The sequence below is a fragment of the Phyllobates terribilis genome, unplaced genomic scaffold, assembly GCF_046119375.1.
Source record: "Phyllobates terribilis strain yellow unplaced genomic scaffold, ASM4611937v1 Scaffold_11__3_contigs__length_659146591, whole genome shotgun sequence".
Taxonomy (NCBI): Eukaryota; Metazoa; Chordata; class Amphibia; order Anura; family Dendrobatidae; genus Phyllobates; species Phyllobates terribilis.
Window position 1 is genome coordinate 480,341,300 of NW_027362771.1, and position 20,066 is coordinate 480,361,365.

Consider the following 20,066-nt stretch of genomic DNA (forward strand, 5'->3'; position numbering starts at 1 on the left):
GACTCGCGACCCAGCTCATCGAAGACCTTACAAAAGGCCACTAAGAAGCCTGCAGATCCTAAGCCACAGGATTCCCTTTCTCCCATAAGGAGTTGACATTAGGAATCCCACTTTAACCCTATCAGAAGGAAACTGATGTGCCAATAATTGATAGTGCTGCGTGCACTGTCCAAGGAACCCACGGCACTGCTTAGGATCCATAATGTGAAAGAGCAGGCAGGACGGGTTCAGCTCTAGGAGCGTATGTTGCAGGTTGATTTGCCATGGTTGCCGATGCTGTAACTTGGCTGGAGCGAATTAAGCTGCCGTGATCAGGGCATTTAACCGATTATTCACAGTCCACAGATAGGACAACATTTTTTCCTGCTGATCTCACTGATGGATCAATTATCGATACAGTATTGAGTGCAAAGGGGCCTGGGGGTCAGCGGGGTCCATGGTCTGTACAAACTGTCACGCACGCGTGTGGAGCATGTGGATCCTGGACCCACTGTACCATGGGGCTAGGCTTACCTAGGAGGGGCATGGCTAAGTGACTACCTTGTCTTCGTTAGAGCTCCTGATGGTGGAGTTAGACTTGAGCTGCAGGTAGTCACCAGGCACACTCCTGTGCAATCCCCGATACTGTAGCTGCTGACCCCAGGGGTCAAGATGGCACATACAGTGTATTCTCGGAGTCACGGGCAGAGCTGGATTTGGACTCTGTTCAGACAACACAGGTTCTGGGTCGTTGGGCGCAACGGATACGGACACAAAGTCACAGGCAGGATTGGATTCGGATACTGGAACAGGTTCCGACAGTACGGACTCTGGAACTCTAACCAGGACAGACACTGGTGCAGGTTCAAGTACCGATGGAAAGGTTTTAGGTTCAGGTACCGCAGGGAGCGGTGTCAGGGTTCATTTACTTACCAGAAGTGTGGCTTCAGGCACAGGTACCACAGGGAGTGTTGTCAGGGTTCACGTACTGCAGGTGCAGCTTCAGACACAGATACCACGTGCCCGGTTTCAGGTTAAGGGACCGCTAAGTGCGGTTTCGGGATCAGACCATGTCCACACAAGGACCAGGGGGTTCAGGTTCAGGCCCTGGACAGACAAGGACCAGGGGGTTTGGGTTCTAACAGCATAACCGCAGGAACTAGGAACCTGACAAATAGTTGGCAGGGGCTACTCAACTTAACACTAAGGAGGAAGTTGCACAGGCACCTCCCTACAGGGGAGCGTGCCTTAAAGAGTTCATTTTAAAAATTGTCTGTGTCTGACCATGTACGGAACATACCACAGCTCCTGGGCAGGGGAGGAAGCAAAAGAGTATACAGACAGGACAGCATGAGATTATAGCAGATTCTTTTTGTGAGGTAAAACATTTCACTGCTTGTTTTTAAACAATATTTTACCTCACAAAATTAATCCTCTGTGATCCCATGCTGTAATGTCTGTATTGTCTTTTGCTTCCTCCCCCGCCCAGGAATTATGGTATGTTCTGGACACGGTCAGACACAGACAATTTTTAAAATGAACTTTTGTTAGTGGGAAAACCCCTTTAAATACTAATGCCTCCCAGCTATTGGCTAGGGGCATATTCTGAGTGCATGCACTGCCCCTTTAAGAGATGGGGAGTGCACGTGCACTAGGCGCACTGTCAGAAGACCCGATGCAGTGTGCAGGACCTGGGAGCCAGGGACAACAGCAGGACAGGGAGACGCCGCAAAGCAACTGTGGTGCTGAGTATGTTTGCGTCCCTGCCGGGAGGAGGTAGGAGGTACATGCAGGGACGCCTGGCATTAGTGTTACACCATGCATGCAGTTGTATTCATCTGTTGATACTGTGTATTCATGAGTATTTTTTTTGCATTCAGGTGATACCTACATAATAAACTTGTCTGAAAATTAAATTACGCTAACGAGCAACTCTGTGCCTCGTGCCTCAAAATATTGTTGATAGTTCAAGATGTTGCCATTTCCAAATTAATGGAAGATCTTCTTTCTTATTGTAGAATATATAAATGTTTTTCTTTAATATAGGCGTAAAATTAAATTACAAAATAGTATTTGCATCTAATCAGCTCTGAATTTTACAATGCATTTGCAAAAAGAAATAGTTTCTGAAACATTGCCATTCTCGTTCTTTCCACAAAACAACCTACTCCCTCTTCTTTAGTACATTTTAAGCTAAGAGGCACAATTACAGCTCTTTGATCGATCACAAAAAGAGAGAAACCGAAAATTAGCCAATAGCAGCAAGAAATAAAATTCATTTTCAAAATCTGGTCCCTGTTGTGAATATCTTGTTGGAAAAAAGCTTTATTTTAATTCATATATTCCATAATTTCAGATGGTCAAAGGAGGCACTTAAAAAACAAGCATTATACAAATGATTCACTTTTTTACTTAATGTTTCTTTGTAGTTTTTGTTTTTAACTCCTAAGAAATCGTCTGAATTTACAGTCCTATATATCCCAGGTAGCAATTTAAGTACAATGTCTGATAGTCCTATTGAAATCATTTACTTAGTTGTGAGGACTAGCAAACTGACCAACTGAAAGATCATAATTGATCACTTTCCTGACTTCAGAAATAAAAGACAAGGGTACATACATCCGGTATGCCAGAGGGTGGGGAGCACTTTTTCTGCCAAGGGGCAGCCACACAACGGAGGTGGAGGGTGGGCCTGTGCAGAGTCGGCTTATGAGGACAGGGTGGCCTGTTGCTTGGAGTCTGAGGCTTTGGGGGTTCCATGGCCAGATTGCCCTCATCATTAGCGACGCGTCAGGCAGGGAGTATTTCTGCATCTCCACTGTCTACAGTAGAAAATGTCAGCAGAGCCACAGAAAACCATCCTCAACCTCCTGCACGGAACTTTCTCTATGACCAAGGTGTGTGCAACATGATGACATCAGCACACCACCTGTGTCATTTAGAAAGTACCCAGCAAGAAGAGAAAGGAAGCGATGCCGCGGGGGATCGTCTGGAGAGGTGAGCGATTCCTTTTTTTTTTTTTTTTTAACACAGTGAGGAGAGAGCACAATTAGGGAAATGTGGGATTGAATGCCATCAGGGACTTATAATGTATTGGGGCACAGAGGAGGACGCTATCAGGGACTTATAATAAATTGAGGGGTGTGGGGAGGACACTATAGAAGGACTTATAATGAATTAGGGGAATGCAATCAGGGTATAATAAAGAAATTGTGGCATGGGGAAGGATGCCATCAGGAATTTATCCCTCACCCCTCAATTCATTATAATTCCTTCTATAGCATCTTCCCCCACCCCCCAATTAATTATAAGTCCCTGATAACCTCTCTCACCACCAATTCATTACAAGTTACTGACAGCATCTTCCCTCATTCTCCAGTTCATTATATGATCTTCTATAGCGTCCTCCCCACTACCCAATTCATTCTAAGTCCCTGTATAACATTATCTACCACCAGCGATTCATTATAAAGCTATACAGGAAATTAGAATGAACTGAGGGGAGAGTCACAGGGACTAATTTATATTTATTGGGCTGCAGAAAGTATAGCGAATGGGGGGGTACAGTGCTGGCTTACCAATTTATATTTTGAATGATGCGTGACTCATTGGATGTTAGTGGTATGGTTCATATTTGTATTTAGGAGTACAGTATATATATATATATATATATATATATATATATATATATATATATATATATATATATATATATATATATATATATATATATATATATATATATATATATATATATATATATATATATTAGTGGTGGCCAAAAGTATTGGCACCCCTGCAATTCTGTCAGATAATACTCAGTTTCTTCCTGAAAATGATTGCAATCACAAATTCTTTGGTCTTATTATCTTCATTTAATTTGCTTGCAAGGAAAAAACACAAAAGAGAATGAAGCAAAAATCAAATCATTGATCATTTCACACAAAACTCCAAAAATGGGCCAGACAAAAGTATTGGCACCCTCAGCCTAATACTTGGTTGCACAACCTTTAGCCAAAATAACTGCGAACAACCGCTTCCGGTAACCATCAATGAGTTTCTTACAATGCTCTGCTGGAATTGTAGACCATTCTTCTTTGGCAAACTGCTCCAGGTCCCTGATATTTGAAGGGTGCCTTCTCCAAACTGCCATTTTGAGATCTCTCCACAGGTGTTCTATGGGATTCAGGTCTGGACTCATTGCTGGCCACCTTAGAAGTCTCCAGTGCTTTCTCTCAAACCATTTTATAGTGCTTTTGGAAGTGTGTTTTGGGTCATTGTCCTACTGGAAGACCCATGACCTCTGAGGGAGACCCCGCTTTCTCACACTGGGCCCTACATTATGCTGCAAAATTTGTTGGCAGTCTTCAGACTTCATAATGCCATGCACACAGTCAAGCAGTCCAGTGCCAGAGGCAGCAAAGCAACCCCAAAACATCAGGGAACCTCCGCCATGTTTGACTGTAGGGACCGTGTTCTTTTCTTTGAATGCCTCTTTTTTTTTCCTGTACACTCTATGTTGATGCTTTTTCCCAAAAATCTCTACTTTTGTCTCATCTGACCAGAGAACATTCTTCCAAAACGTTTTAGGCTTTCTCAGGTAAGTTTTGGCAAACTCCAGCCTGGCTTTTTTATGTCTCGGGGTAAGAAGTGGGGTCTTCCTGGGTTTCCTACCATACAGTCCCTTTTCATTCAGATGCCGAAGGAGAGTACGGGCTGATACTGTTGTACCCTCGGACTGCAGGGCAGCTTGAACTTGTTTGGATGTTAGTCGAGGTTCTTTATCCACCATCCGCACAATCTTGCGTTGAAATCTCTCGTCGATTTTTCTTTTCCATCCACATCTAGGGAGGTTAGCCACACTTCTTGATGACACTGCGCACGGAAGACACAGGAACATTCAGGTCTTTGGAGATGGACTTGTAGCCTTGAGATTGCTCATGCTTCCTCACAATTTGGTTTCTCAAGTCCTCAGACAGTTCTTTGGTCTTCTTTCTTTTCTCCAAGCTCAATGTGGTACACACAAGGACACAGGACAGAGGTGGAGTCAACTTTAATCCATGTTAACTGGCTGCAAGTTTGATTTAGTTATTGCCAACACCTGTTAGGTGCCACAGGTAAGTTACAGGTGCTGTTAATTACACGAATTAGAGAAGCATCACATGATTTTTCAAACAGTGACAATACTTTTGTCCACCCCCTTTTTTAGGTTTGGTGTGGAATTGTATCCAATTTGGCTTTAGGACAATTCTTTTTGTGTTTTTTCATTGAAGACAAATTAAATAAAGATAATAATACCAAAGAATTTGTGATTGCAATCATTTTCAGGAAGAAACTGAGTATTATCTGACAGAATTGCAGGGGTGCCAATACTTTTGGCCACCACTGTATATACACACACACACACACACACACACACACACACACACACACACACACACACACACACACACACACACACACACAGTACAGACCAAAAGTTTGGACACACCTTCTCATTTAAAGATTTTTCTGTATTTTCTTGACTTTGAAAATTGTACATTCACACTGGAGGCATCAAAATTATGAATTAACATGTGGAATTATATACTTAACAAAAAAGTGTGAAACAACTGAAAATATGTCTTATTTTCTAGGTTCTTCAAAGTAGCCACCTTTTGCTTTGATGACTGCTTTGCACACTCTTGGCATTCTCTTGATGAGCTTCAAGAGGTAGTCACCGGAAATGGTCTTCCAACAATCTTGAAGGAGTTCCCAGAGATGCTTAGCACTTATTGGCCCTTTTGCCTTCACTCTGCGGTCCAGCTCACCCCAAACCATCTTGATTGGGTTCAGGTCTGGTGACTGTGGAGGTCAGGTCATCTGGTGTAGCACCCCATCACTCTCCCTATTGGTCAAATAGCCCTTACACAGCCTGGAGGTGTGTTTGGGGTCATTGTCCTGTTGAAAAATAAATGATGGTCCAACTAAACGCAAACTGGATGGAATAGCATGCCGCTGCAAGATGCTGTAGTAGCCATGCTGGTTCAGTATGCCTTCAATTTTGAATAAATCCCCAACAGTGTCACCAGCAAAGCACCCCCACACCATCACACCTCCTCCTCCATGCTTCACGGTGGGAACCAGTCATGTAGAGTCCATCCGTTCACCTTTTCTGTGTCGTACAAAGACACGGTGGTTGGAACCAAAGATCTCAAATTTGGACTCATCAGACCAAAGCACAGATTTCCACTGGTCTAATGTCCATTCCTTGTGTTCTTTAGCCCAAACAAGTCTCTTCTGCTTGTTGCCTGTCCTTAGCAGTGGTTTCCTAGCAGCTATTTTACCATGAAGTTCTGCTGCACAAAGTCTCCTCTTAACAGTTGTTGTAGAGATGTGTCTGCTGCTAGAACTCTGTGTGGCATTGACCTGGTCTCTAATCTGAGCTGCTGTTAACCTGCGATTTCTGAGGCTGGTGACTCGGATAAACTTATCCTCAGAAGCAGAGATGACTCTTGGTCTTCCTTTCCTGGGGCGGTCCTCATGTGAGCCAGTTTCTTTGTAGCGCTTGATGGTTTTTGCAACTGCACTTGGGGACACGTTCAAAGTTTGCCCAATTTTTCGGACTGACTGACCTTCATTTCTTAAAGTAATGATGGCCACTCGTTTTTCTTTACTTAGCTGCTTTTTTCTTGCCATAATACAAATTCTAACAGTCTATTCAGTAGGAGTATCAGCTGTGTATCCACCTGACTTCTGCACAACACAACTGATGGTCCCAACCCCATTTATAAGGCAAGAAATCCCACTTATTTTTTTTTTAAATCAGATACTTTTTATTAAAAGACTTTTTTAACATTACACATAAACAACATTGAGGCATCACCCAACTGGCAATGCCCTTCAAAACCCACTCATTCTCCCTCCCCCCGCCCATTACACCCCCAAAAACCGTATGGCAAAGAGAAATTTAATTACAGACCGCATATTATCATATAGCTTATGTAACTGTTAAAGCATTGATATTTTGATTCATGGGTACAGAGCATAATATCTAATAGCCAGTGATTAGTTAAGTAGAACCCGAGAGACCACAACATTTCAAACTCAATTGATATTTAAAATGGACATAATATAACCATAAAACGTGCTCCATTTACCCCAGATTTTATCAAATATACGTATAACCTTCCGCTTTTTGTACACTCCCTCTTCTAATCTTAATAAAAGAAGCATTCTATCCAAGAATTCCTGGAACCTGAGAGGGGAGGGATCCAGCCAATGTGCAGCTATAAGCTTTCTGATCTGATATAGAGTCCTCTTAACGGCTATTATTTCATCCTCTTCACATCCTATTATTTCTACATGGCCCAACACACACACTTTAGGATATAAGGGTAGATTACACTCAAACACATTATTAATGTACTGCACACACTCATTCCAGAATACCATGACCCTCCTACACGTCCACATCATATGCATAAGATCTGCTCCTTCTCCACATTTTGGACACACACTGTCATTCCTTGCCCCAATGCGCTGTAGAAATTTGGGAGTTCTATATACCCTATGCAATAAGTACAACTGTGAGAGTCTATGTGCCTCACATGTACTGTAGATAGTATCGGAACGCTCCCCACCACATCTTCCCATTCTTCCGAGGTTATAGTACCAATGTCACATTCCCACCTCTCCTTAACATTTAAGGGTCTGTCCCACTGAAATTGCTGCATAATTATCCCGTAGATTCTGGAAATCAATCCCTTCCCACCTCTATGGCATAATAATGTGTTAAACAGTAGATGATGTTGAATTTTACCCTGCATATGTCGCGGTTGTACAAACCATACATGCCTCATTTGGAGATAAAAGTAGAAACTAGTTTGTGGAATACAGTATTCTTCTTTCAGCTGTTGGAACGATTTAAATATTTCCCCCTCTAATATTTGGCTACATTAGTTATTCCCAATTTTTCCCATATTCCGAATCCTTTCAATTTATGGATCTCTGGAAGGCCCGCATTATGCCACAACGGGGTAACCGGGGTATAACCCTCTATTCCCAACAATAGTTTGATTTTCTGCCACGTTTTCCCCATAAGTGCTAGGGTCGGAAGATGCCGCCTAGCATCCCACACCAATATACACGTTTCTAGAAAGGAGGTAATTGGCAAATTGTGTGTGAGTAGATGTATCAGTTTATCTAGGTTCCCCTGAATTAACCAGAGTTGTTGAGTCTGAGAGGCTAGAAAATATATCCATGCATTAGGTGCGGCTAGTCCCTCCTGATCTTTGGGCCTTTGAAGTGTATCCAAACTGATTCTGGCCAGCCTTTTTTCCAGATCAATTCCCGAAATAGTGCTTGAAATTTATAAAATATTCTCATGGGGATCCAGACCGGTGATTTATGAAGGATATATAATAATTGGGGCATTAACACCATTTTAATTAAGTTAGTTCGACCTACTACTGATAGGGGGAGTTTGCTCCAAGTATTGGCCTTTTGTTGAAATCTGGTAAGCAGTTCAAGTAAGTTTAAAGGAATGTAATCTCCGATAGATGCGGTCACTCTAACTCCGAGATATTTAAATTCTCGCACAATCTTCAAGCAAGTATTCCCTGCTCTAGTATTCAGAGACAAACTATCCACCGGCATAAGAACTGATTTATCCCAATTAATCCGTAAGCCAGAATGATCTCCAAACTCCCTTAATAAATTCATAGCCGTCGTCAGAGATTGCTCCGTGTCGCCCCAAAACAACAGAAAGTCGTCGGCATATAGGGCCACCCGCTCCTCCAGTGTTTTGTAGCGGAACCCCTGTATTTCGCTGCTGGAGTGAAGCTTAACAGCCAAAGGCTCCATAGCAAGGGCGAACAGTAAGGGAGACAACGGGCAGCCCTGACACGTGCCTCTGCCCATTTCAATGCTACCAGAAAGATTACCATTAATTCGTATCCGAGCTACCCGATTGTTATACAGAAGCCGCAGCCAGGCCCGAAATCCAGTACCAAACCCCATCTTTCTCAAAACAGCCCATAAATACTCCCATTTGACACTATCAAAAGCCTTAGAGGCGTCAAGTGATAGCACTGCCCTACCACCCGCATTTTGTGACTGCATTTGCAGATTAAGAAAAAGCCGACGCAAGTTAATTGCCGTCGACTTGGCCGGTATAAACCCAGTATGGTCTTCTGCAACCAAATGTGTGATAACCGCCACCAGTCTGGTAGCCAAGACCTTAGCTAAAATTTTTACATCTACCGAGATTAAGGATATTGACCTATATGATTCAGGGTTTAATGCATCCTTTCCAGGTTTTGGCAAAAGAACTATGCTAGCCTCCCTCATTGAAGTCAGCAAAGCCCCCCCCTCCCTCGCCCCCTTAAACACTTCCAGTAACCTGGGAAGCAAACCCCCCCCCCCAGCCTCCTTATAAATTTCCGCGGGGATCCCATCAGTACCAGGGGCCTTGCTATTTTGAAAATCTTTTAAAGCTTCCTGCATCTCCTCCAGCGTAATTGGTGCATCTAGTTGCTCTCTCTGGCCATCTGTCAGACATGGTATTTGCATATCATGAAGATATAGATCTATGTCCCCTTGCGCCTTAGTCAGTTTGGAGGCGTATAATTTTCTGTAAAACTGAAAAAATTCTTCCATTATATCCTTTGAATCAGTAATTACCACACCCTTAGTATCCCTGATAGCTGCAATCATAGGAGCCCCAGTCTGGGCCTTGGCTATAGTGGCTAACAAGTGCCCTGCACTCTCCCTCCACATAAAATTGCTATTTAAGAAAGAACCGTTTATGCTCCGCTTGTTTCAATATATGATCATTTAGTGTAGCCTGTGCCCGTGTCCAGTGCTGCCTGTTCTCTATGCTTGGTGACCCAACATACCTCTGTTCCAATATGTCTACTTCCCTCCGCAGCTCCTGAAGATGGGCCCTGCTTTTGGATTTGATCATGGAAATTTCCTTAATCAGGATCCCCCTTAAAAATGCCTTCATGGCTTCCCATACCGTATTTAAAGGGGCAGAGCCTATATAGTCTTTAAAGAAATGATCCAATTTACCTGCTAAGTCCATCTGTTCCCCAAATACATCCAGCCAGTAGGGGTTAAACCTCCACAATGCCCTTCTGTTTATGGTGCGAGGATCGACCCCCAAAACAACCAGTAATGGTGAATGATCAGAAAACAATCTCGTGCAGTATTCTACTTTAGTAACTAGAGGGACTAGATGACTATTTCCCAGAGCCAGGTCAATTCTGGACAGAGAGGAATAGGATGCCGAGTAACACGAATACCGCTTAACATTTGGGAATCGAGCCCGCCACACATCTACCAAGCTAACTTCCTGCAAAACCCTTGCCAGCGACGTCTCTTGAGCAGCCCCTCCCCCCACATTACCCCTATACTTATCAAGCTCAGCGTGTAGATACATATTAAAATCACCGATGACTAACAGGGGTATGGTAGCAAATTCCGTTATCCACGGGAATAGTTGGCTCAAAGTTTGTATAGAGAAAGGTAGAGGAACATACGGAGCAATCAGGCAAATTCTAAGCCCAGCTACTCTGCACACTAGACATACATACCTTCCCTCCCTGTCACAAATACTTCTTTCACATTCAAAGGGTAAATTCGGATGAATCAATATACTAACCCCCCTAGAATAAGTACTATGTGTAGAATGATAGGCCGGCCCCTCCAAAGCTTGCTCAGTGCCGCAGCGGCCTCCGTATTGCAATGCGTCTCCTGCAGACAGATTATCGAATCCCGATATTCCTTAAGATATTTAAGCGCAGCAAATCTTTTGTTGTGATCTCCTATACCTCTAACATTCCAGGATACTACATTAACCTGCTTAACCATATTTTAACGATTGAAAATGAACTGTCACATGCCCCCCTCTGTACCCACTCGTGCGTCTGACCATCAACATTATAACATTGTACTAATACACAGTCTGTATTAATCAAAGTAGATTTTGTTCTTTTACGCCCCATCACTCCCTCATTTAACATCCCCCCCCCCCTTAATCAAATGAATACCAACAGCCGTAACATGAAGAGAGAAATTCCACTTATTAAACCTGACAGGGCACACCTGTGAAGTGAAAACCATTTCCGGTGACTACCTCTTGAAGCTCATCAAGAGAATGCCAAGAGTGTGCAAAGCAGTCATCAAAGCAAAAGGTGGCTACTTTGAAGAACGTAGAATATAAGACATATTTTCAGTTGTTTCACACTTTTTTGTTAAGTATATAATTCCACATGTGTTAACTCATAGTTTTGATGCCTTCAGTGTGAATGTACAATTTTCATAGTCATGAAAATACAGAAAAATCTTTAAATGAGAAGGTGTGTCCAAACTTTTGGTCTGTACTGTGTGTGTGTATATATATGCATGTGAACTTGTTATTTTCAAGGCTGCGGTGTTATACGACAAGTCGTGGCTGGAAGATGTCGACAGATCTGACGATATGAAAAAAAACGAAAGCGAATGACTATCAGATCAGATGAGATATCAGCGATAAGTTACTTGAAGTAAATATTTATTTTGTATCAATACTGTATGACTTGCAGAGAGATAATGGGAGTAAAACTGTAGTTTGTAAAACAACCTCCCTTAGGCTACATTCACACATTCGTGTGAAATATCCTTGTGCTGCCAGATTTTTATCGGACGGCACACAAACACATAGTTTCATAGATCCAGTCAAACATCCATAAAATGGGATCCATGAGACTCAAAGCGAGTCCTATTTTGCTTACCAACACTTAAAATGGATGTGTGAAAGTTTCCGTATTAAGTATATCACAGTCTCTTAGTATATAATGTACTCACTTATTAGGTATAGCGCCATCCCTCAGCAGAGCGTCATGTATTACATAGTTTCCTCTTAGTATGTATAGCAGAGGCCCTTATTAAATAGCATCCGCTCCTGTTATGTACAGCGCCATCCCTTATTTCCTAGAATCCTCTCTAGTTATGAATTGTGCTTTCCCTTATTATGTAGCATTGTCTGTTGTTATGGATAGCGCCCTACTAATATTACATAGTATCACCTTTTGTTATTTATGGCATCATCCCTTACCTACAGTATTCTCTCGTTTGTTTTGGTATTTATAGCACCCTTTCTTTATTACACAGTTATTTCTTGTTAGATATAAAATAAACGGACTACTAATGGAGCAGCATCTGACCAGAAGACCACTCCATCAGCCTCCTCAATTATAAAAAACTAGATGGTGGCCCGATTCTAATGCATCGAGTATTCTAGAATATGTATGCGGCCGACAGGGCGCAATCAGCAAAGCGGTGTTAAAATTTGGCACCTATATCGTAGATTGGTCACGGCCGGCGGTCGTGACAAATCAGCAGAGCGGTGTTTACATTTGGCGCCAATAATGCTGATTATTTGCCACCGGTAACCGCGACCAATCACCATAGCGGTGTTTAAATTTGGCGCCAATATCGCTGATTGGTCGCGGGCGGCCACCGCGACAAATCAGCAAAGCGGTGTTTAAATTTGGCGCCAATAATGCTGATTAGTCGCGGCCGGCAACCGCGAACAATCAGCAGAGCGGTGTTAAAATTTGGCGCCAATATCGCTGCTTGGTCGCGGCTGGCCACCGCGACCAATCAGCAGAGCGGGGTTTAAATTTGGCACCAATAATGCTGATTGGTCGCCGGGGAGCGGCGCTGCCTGTGCGGCTACTTCCGCTTCGAGCAGCTGGGAGATGAGCGGCTGCTCGCAGCAGAAGCATCCCGACCAGCGGCGCTGCTCCTCGGTCCTCCGTTCACACTTGCCGTCGGGAGATCAGAGCATTGTTTAAATTTGGCGCCAATCAACTGAGCGTTGTTTAAATTTTGCGCCAAGATCACTGATTGGTCGCGGGCGCTATTTAAATGTGGCGCCCAAATCGGTGATTGGTCGCGGGCAGCGGCCGCGACCAATCAGCAGAGCGGTGTTTAACTTTAGCGCCAAGATCACTGATTGGTCGCGGGCGGAGAGCGCGACCAATCAGAGAATCTTATTGGTGAGGACCGGGGAGCGGAATCGTATTGGTGAGGACCGGGGAGCGCTGCTGCCTGTGCGGCTACTTCCGCTGCGAGAAGCCGGGAGATGAGCGACTGCTCGCAGCAGAAGTATCCCGACCCGCAGCGCCGCTCCCCGGTCCTCCCCTCCGCATGGAGGTCAGCGGCGCCGGCGGTCGGGGTCCTTCTGCTGCTACCGGCCGGGAGATGAGCGGCCGCTCGCAGCAGAAATATCCCGACCCGCAACGCCGCTCCCCGGTCCCCCCTTCCGCATGGAGGTCAGCGGCGCCGGCGGTCGAGGTCCTTCTGCTGCTACCGGCCGGGAGATGAGCGCCTCGCGCCGGTCATCTCCCGGCTGCATCTCCGCCCTGCAGATGAGCCGCTAACAGCCGCCATCTTTTTTCAGAAATCCCGCGGCACTGATTGGCCGCTGCCGGACCAATGAGCGATGCGGGATTTCCAGGACAGACAGACAGGGTAAGACGATTATATATATATAGAAGCTTTCCCATATTCCATCATAAGTCATCATAAAGGTATGATGTCCAGAAGGCAGTCATTGACACACTCCACAAGGTCCAAGAGTTCCTATTTTCATTTGGAAATCAAGGTCCCAGGGTCTGGAGGAAGAGTGGAGAGGCCACAATCCAAACTGCTTGAGGTCTAGTGTGAAGTTTCCACAGTCAGTGATGGTTTGGCGAGCCATGTCATCTGCTGGTGTAGGTCCACTGTGTTTTATCAAGACCAATGTCAGTACAGCCGACTACCAGGAAATTTTAGAGCATTTCATGCTTCCCTCTGCAGACAAGCTTTTTGGAGATGGAAATTTCACCTGTCCACACTGCCAAAAGTACCAATACCTGGTTTAAAAACGACAGTATATCTGTGCTTGATTGGCCAGCAAATTTGCCTGACCTTAAGGGAATCTATGGGGTATTGTCAAGAGGAAGATGAGAGACACCAGACCTAACAATGCAGACGAGCTGAAGGCTGCTATCAAAGCAACCTGGGCTTCCATAACACCTCAGCAGTGCCACAGGCTGATCGTCTCCATGCCACGCCGCATTGATGCGATAATTGATGCAAAAGGAGCCCTGACCAAGTATTGAGTGCATTTACTGAACAGACATTTCAGTAGGCCAACATTTCAGATTTTAAAAACATTTTTCAAGCTGTTGTTATAAAGTATTCTAATTTACTGAGATAATGACTTTTGTGTTTTCATTGGCTGTAAGCCATAATCATCAACATTAACAGAAATAAACACTTGAAATAGATCACTCTGTTTGTAATGACTCTATATAATATATGAGTTTCACTTTTTGTATTGAAGAACTGAAATAAATTAACTTTTTGATGATATTCTAATTTAGTGAGATGCACCTGTATATTTCAATGTATGTCTCCTCAAAGTGGGAAGTTCATCACTGCTCACCTAACGTTTATAGAAATCAAGCAGTGGGAGGTCTGTTGTATACATCACATAGAAGATACTGAGACTGCTGTATTTACATCAGATAGGAGATACTGATACTTCTATATACAGCTGAAACCAGAAGTTTACATATACTATATAAAAAGACACATATGCATGTTTTTCTCAATATCTGACATGAAATCAGTATAAACCTTTCCCGTTTTAGGTCAATTAGGATTACCATAATTTTAAATATGAGAGAGAATGTTTTAAGGCATTTTTATTACCTTAAAGTCAAAAGTTTACATACATTTCATTAGTATTTGGTACCATTGTCCTTAAAAGGGTTGTCCAGTACTTTTAAAAATATGCCAATGTGTTTTAATGATAAATAGAAGCTTCTTTCTAATTACCTCCTGGTGCTGTTTCTGCCTGTGAGCGGCGCTATCGCTGACGTCACGTCAAGTGAGGCGTGACTCAGCGCTGGGGTCCCCGCGGTGACTGCTGGGCTGTGGGCGGGGTTATTCCCTGTGCCACACCCAGTGAATGGGGACAGGGAGAGCGTGCGGTAGATGCCCGGTGTGACGCGCGGCGTAACTCCACCCACAACCCAGCAGCCACCGGTGGAACGTGGAAGAGGGACACTCAACTGCAGCCTAGACTCATGACGTCAGCGGATGTCAGAGCCAGCTGCAGCCGGGGATCACGTGCTGCCTGTGAGTGGCCACCGATCGCACCACTCACAGGCAGAAACAGCACCAGGAGGTAATTAGAAAAAAGCTTCTATTTATCATTAAAACACATTGGCATTAAGTACTGAACAACCCCTGTAAACTGAATGACTTGGGTCAAACGTTTGGGATATCCTTCCACAAGCTTCTCACAATAGTTGATCGGAATTTGGGCCCATTCCTCCGGACAAAACTGGTGTAACTGATCCAGGTTTGTAGGTCGCCTTGCTCGCACCTGCCTGTTCAGCTTTGCCCATGAATTTTCAATAGGATTCAGATCAGGGCTTTCTGATGGCCACTCCAAAACAATGACTTTGTTATCCTTAAGCCACTTTGTTACCATTTTGGCAGTATGCTTCGGGTCATTGTCCATTTGGAAGACCCATTTCCGCCCAAGCTTTAACTTCCTGGCTGATATCTTGGGATGTTACTTCAGTATTGCCACATCATCTTCTTTTCTCATGATGCCATCTATTTTGTGAAGTGCACCAGACCCTCCTGCAGCAAAACAACCCCACAACATAATGCTGCCACCCCCGTGTTTCAGAGTTGGGATGGTGTTTTTAGGCTTCCAAGCTTCTCCCTTTTTCCTTCAAACGTAACGATGGCCATTATACCCAAAAAGTTCAATTTTAGTTTCATCAGACCACAAAACGTCTCCAAAAATTAAGGTCTTTGTTCCTGTGTGCATTTGCAAACATTAATCTGGCTTTTTTAGGTTTCTTTGGGAGTAATTGCTTCTTCCTGGCAGAGTGGCTTTTCAGCCCATGTTGATACAGTACTCGTTTCACTGTGGTTACTTGACACAATCTTACCAGCTTTCGCCATCATCTTCACAAGGTCTTTTGCTTTTGTCTTTGGTTTGATATGCACATGACGGACCAAAGCACGTTCATCTCTGGGACACAGAACCCGTCTCCTTCCTGAGCAATATGATGGCTGGACATTCCCATCTTGTTTGTACTTTCGTATAATTGTTTGTACAGATGAACGAGGCACCTTCAGGTATCTTGAAATTGTACCCAAGGATGAGCCAGACTTGTGCAAGTTCACAATTCTCTTCCTGATATCTTGGCTGATTTCTTTAGATTTTCCCATGATGCTACACAAAGAAGGAGTGTGTTTCAGATGTGCATTAAAATACATCCCCAGGTGTGTCCCTAATTAACTCAGATGTTACCAAAAAACCTATCAGAAGCTTCCAAACAAATGACATCATCATATGGGAAGCCAGAATTGTTTAAAGGCATAGTAATCTTAGCGTATGTAAACTTTTGGCTTTGCAGTAAGTAATAAAAATCCCTTAAACATTCTCTCTCTCTCAATATTCTTGCAATTGGCAAATATTAAACATTATGGTAATCCTAATTGACCTGAAATGGGAAAGGTTTATTCTGATTTCATGTCAGATATTGAGAAACACATGCATGTGTGTCTTTTTATATAGCTTATGTAAACTTCTGGTTTCAACTGTACATCATATAGGATACATCGAGACTCAGCTGCATACATTACATAGGATACATTGCAACTCTGTGGTATACATAAAGGATAAACGTAGGCTATACTGTATATATCACATATGATACACGGAGACTGTGATATACATCACATAGGAGATACAGAGAATGCTGTATACATCACATAGGATACACTGACTGCTATATACATCACATAGGATACACTGAGACTCTGTTACATACATCACATAGGAGAAACGGATATTCTGCTGTATACATCACACTCAGACTGCAGTAAATACATCACATAGCATACATTGAGACTCTGCTGTATACATAACAGAGGCCCCATGTCACTAACTCACCTAGACTTTGGAGAAGGGGGAAAATTACAAGCTTCAGCAGATTCTAGCAGAGCTCAAAAGTTCTGCACTTCTCCACAACACCAGTGCACAGTTGTGGTCGTTGCCTGCTGCAGACAGATCAGTGATGTTAAACTGCAAAGGCTGGTCTGTTGATGTGTATGCAGAAGACATTCCTCTGTCATATGCATCAATAGAACGGCATTCGCAATTTACATCAGTTATCTGGAAGGAAAGAAATCTTAGCACCTGTACACAAAGCCCCATCCTGCATTTTATCTCTCCTCTCAACCCCTCTACACAGAGCCCACTCCTGCGGTATATTTCTCCTCTCAGCCACTCTACACAAAGCCCAATCCTGCAGTATAAATCTCTCCTTTCTGTTACCACAATATACAGCCCCATCCTTCAATATATCTACATTTTTTTTATCTCCCTTCTATATACAGTCCTTCCTGTAGTATATCTCTTCGCTTATCCCCTCTATACACAGCCCCATGTATTTCCTTTCTTTCACTTCTATATACAGGGCATCCAGGATTATAGCTCTCTCTTCGGGGCTGTCTATAGACAGTCCATCCTGTTGTACATCGCTCTTCTTCGCTACCAGCACAGGCACACATGGCTGCTTCCAGGTAGGAGCTCCCACAGTGTACTGAAGGAGGCTCAGCCCTTTCCATGACCTCATCTCTCACAGTAGAAGCTCCATTCTAGTCACAGCACAGCTATGCTAGCAGGAAGCCATCTAAGGTTAAGTGCATCAAAAACGCTATGTAATCCATCTGCCAGCTAATGCAATGACAATCCTGATGTGCTGTGCACATGATGCAGAATTTTCCTCTCGGGATTGTCATTGCGTTTAAATAAGCAGCACGTCCATTCTATGTAGCATAAATGCAACGTTTCCTGCCCATTAACTTGAACCGCAGCAAACTCGCAGGTATAACTATATTTGCAGGTTTTCTGCGGTTGTTTGCTGCGTATTTGACTAGTCAATGGGTCAAATACGCTGCAAAAACGCACAGAGTGGTACCTGGGTCAACTGGGGGGGACTACTTCTCCTATCATCTGACCGCCGGTCCCACTGATAACAGCGAGAGTGGCTCGGCTGAGGGGAGCAGTAGTCTCCTCAGCTGAGTCGGGGCTGTGCGCGCTGTGTAATAAAAAAAAAAAAAAGTAAAAAATAATAATAAAACACCTATGCTCACCTGTCCGGGGTCCCTCGGTGTCCTCGCGATGTCCCCCGGCGTCCTGATCCCTCGGCGGCCGGTGATACACTGACGGGAGCGCGCTCGCTCCCAGCAGTATACATCACTGTGGCGCCAGCTGAGGTCACGCAAGTTCACAGCTGTAGATCAGCTGATGAGCTTGGGACCTCAATTTATGGCATCGGTGTCCCACGTTTCTTTTTTCAAATAACTTTATTTAGCTCCAAAAAGCACTCACTGATGTACAAAAACGCATTAAAAAACGCATCATAAAAACGCGTCAAAACGCACATTTTTTTTATGCAGCATTTTTCCTGCCAAAGAGATGCAGAAACACTGCAGAAATTTCTGCTTCAAATTCTAAACGTGCGCACATAGCCTTAGAGGGACTGCAATGCATAATGATCGACCTGGGCCCCAGGAACTACAGGACAGTTCCAATGGCAACTGAAAGGTAAACAGAGCCTGGAGGAGCATCTGGAGGAGTGGTGACATGTGCAAAAGGGGACAGATTTAAAAATGAGTTACAGTTATATGAAAAAGTTTGGGCACCCCTATTAATCTTAAGCTTAATGTTTTATAAAAATTGGTGTTTTTGCAACAGCTATTTCAGTTTGATATATGTAATAACTGTTGGACACAGTAAAGTTTCTGCCTTGAAATGAGGTTTATTGTACTAACAGAAAATGTGCAATCTGCATTCAAACAAAATTTGACAGGTGCATAAGTATGGGCACCTCACCAGAAAAGTGACATTAATATTTAGTAGATCCTCTTTTTGCAAAAATAACAGCCTCTAGTCGCTTCCTGTAGCTTTTAATGATTTCCTGGATCCTGGATGAAGGTATTTTTGACCATTCCTCTTTATAAAACAATTCCAGTTCAGTTAAGTTTGATGGTCGCCGAGCATGGACAGCCCTCTTCAAATGATCCCACAGATGTTCAATGATATTCAGGTCTGGGGACTGGGATGGCCATTCCAGAACATTGTAATTGTTCCTCTGCATGAATGCCTGAGTAGATTTGGAGCGGTGTTTTGGATCATTGTCTATCTGAAAGATCCATCCCCTGTGTAACTTCAACTTTGTCACTGATTCTTGAACATGATTGTCAAGAATCTGTTGATACTGAGTGGAATCCATGCGTCCCTCAACTTTAATAAGATTCCCGGAGCCGGCATTGGCCACACAGCCCCAAAGCATGATGGAACCTCCACCAAATTTTACTGTGGGTAGCAAGTGTTTTTCTTGGAATGCTGTGTTTTTTTTGCCGCCATGCATAACGCCTTTTTGTATAACCAAACAACTCAATCTTGGTTTCATCAGTCCACAGGACCTTCTTCCAAAAAGAAATTGGCTTCTCCAAATGTGCTTTTGCATACCTCAGCCGACTCTGTTTGTGGCATGCTTGCAGAAACGGCTTCTTTCGCATCACTCTCCCATACAGCTTCTCCTTGTGCAAAGTGCGTTGTATAGTTGACCGATGCACAGTGACACCATCTGCAGCAAGTTGATGCTGCAGCTCTCTGGAGGTGGTCTGAGGATTGTCCTTGACTGATCTCACCATTCTTCTCTGCCTTTCTGATGTTTTTCTTGGCCTGCCACTTCTAGCCTTAACAAGAACTGTCCCTGTGTTCTCCCATTTCCTTACTATGTTCCTCACAGTGGAAACTGACAGGTTAAATCTCTGAGACAGCTTTTTGTATCCTTCCCCTGAACAACTATGTTGAATAATCTTTGTTTTCAGATCATCTGACAGTTGTTTTGAGGAGCCCATGATGCCACTCTTCAGAGGAGATTCAAACAGGAGAACAACTTGCAAGTGGCCACTTTAAGTAGCTTTTCTCATGATTGCATACACCTGGCTATGAAGTTCAAAGCTCAATG

The 20,066-nt window shown here is 43.6% G+C and overlaps 1 protein-coding gene across 6 annotated transcripts in view; it reads right to left on the reverse strand.

Annotated features, from left to right (window-relative positions):
* The window catches only part of MEGF11 (multiple EGF like domains 11), a 752,211-nt gene that overhangs the window by 708,824 nt on the left and 23,321 nt on the right, over positions 1–20,066 (reverse strand). The gene's annotated exons all lie outside the window — the stretch shown is intronic.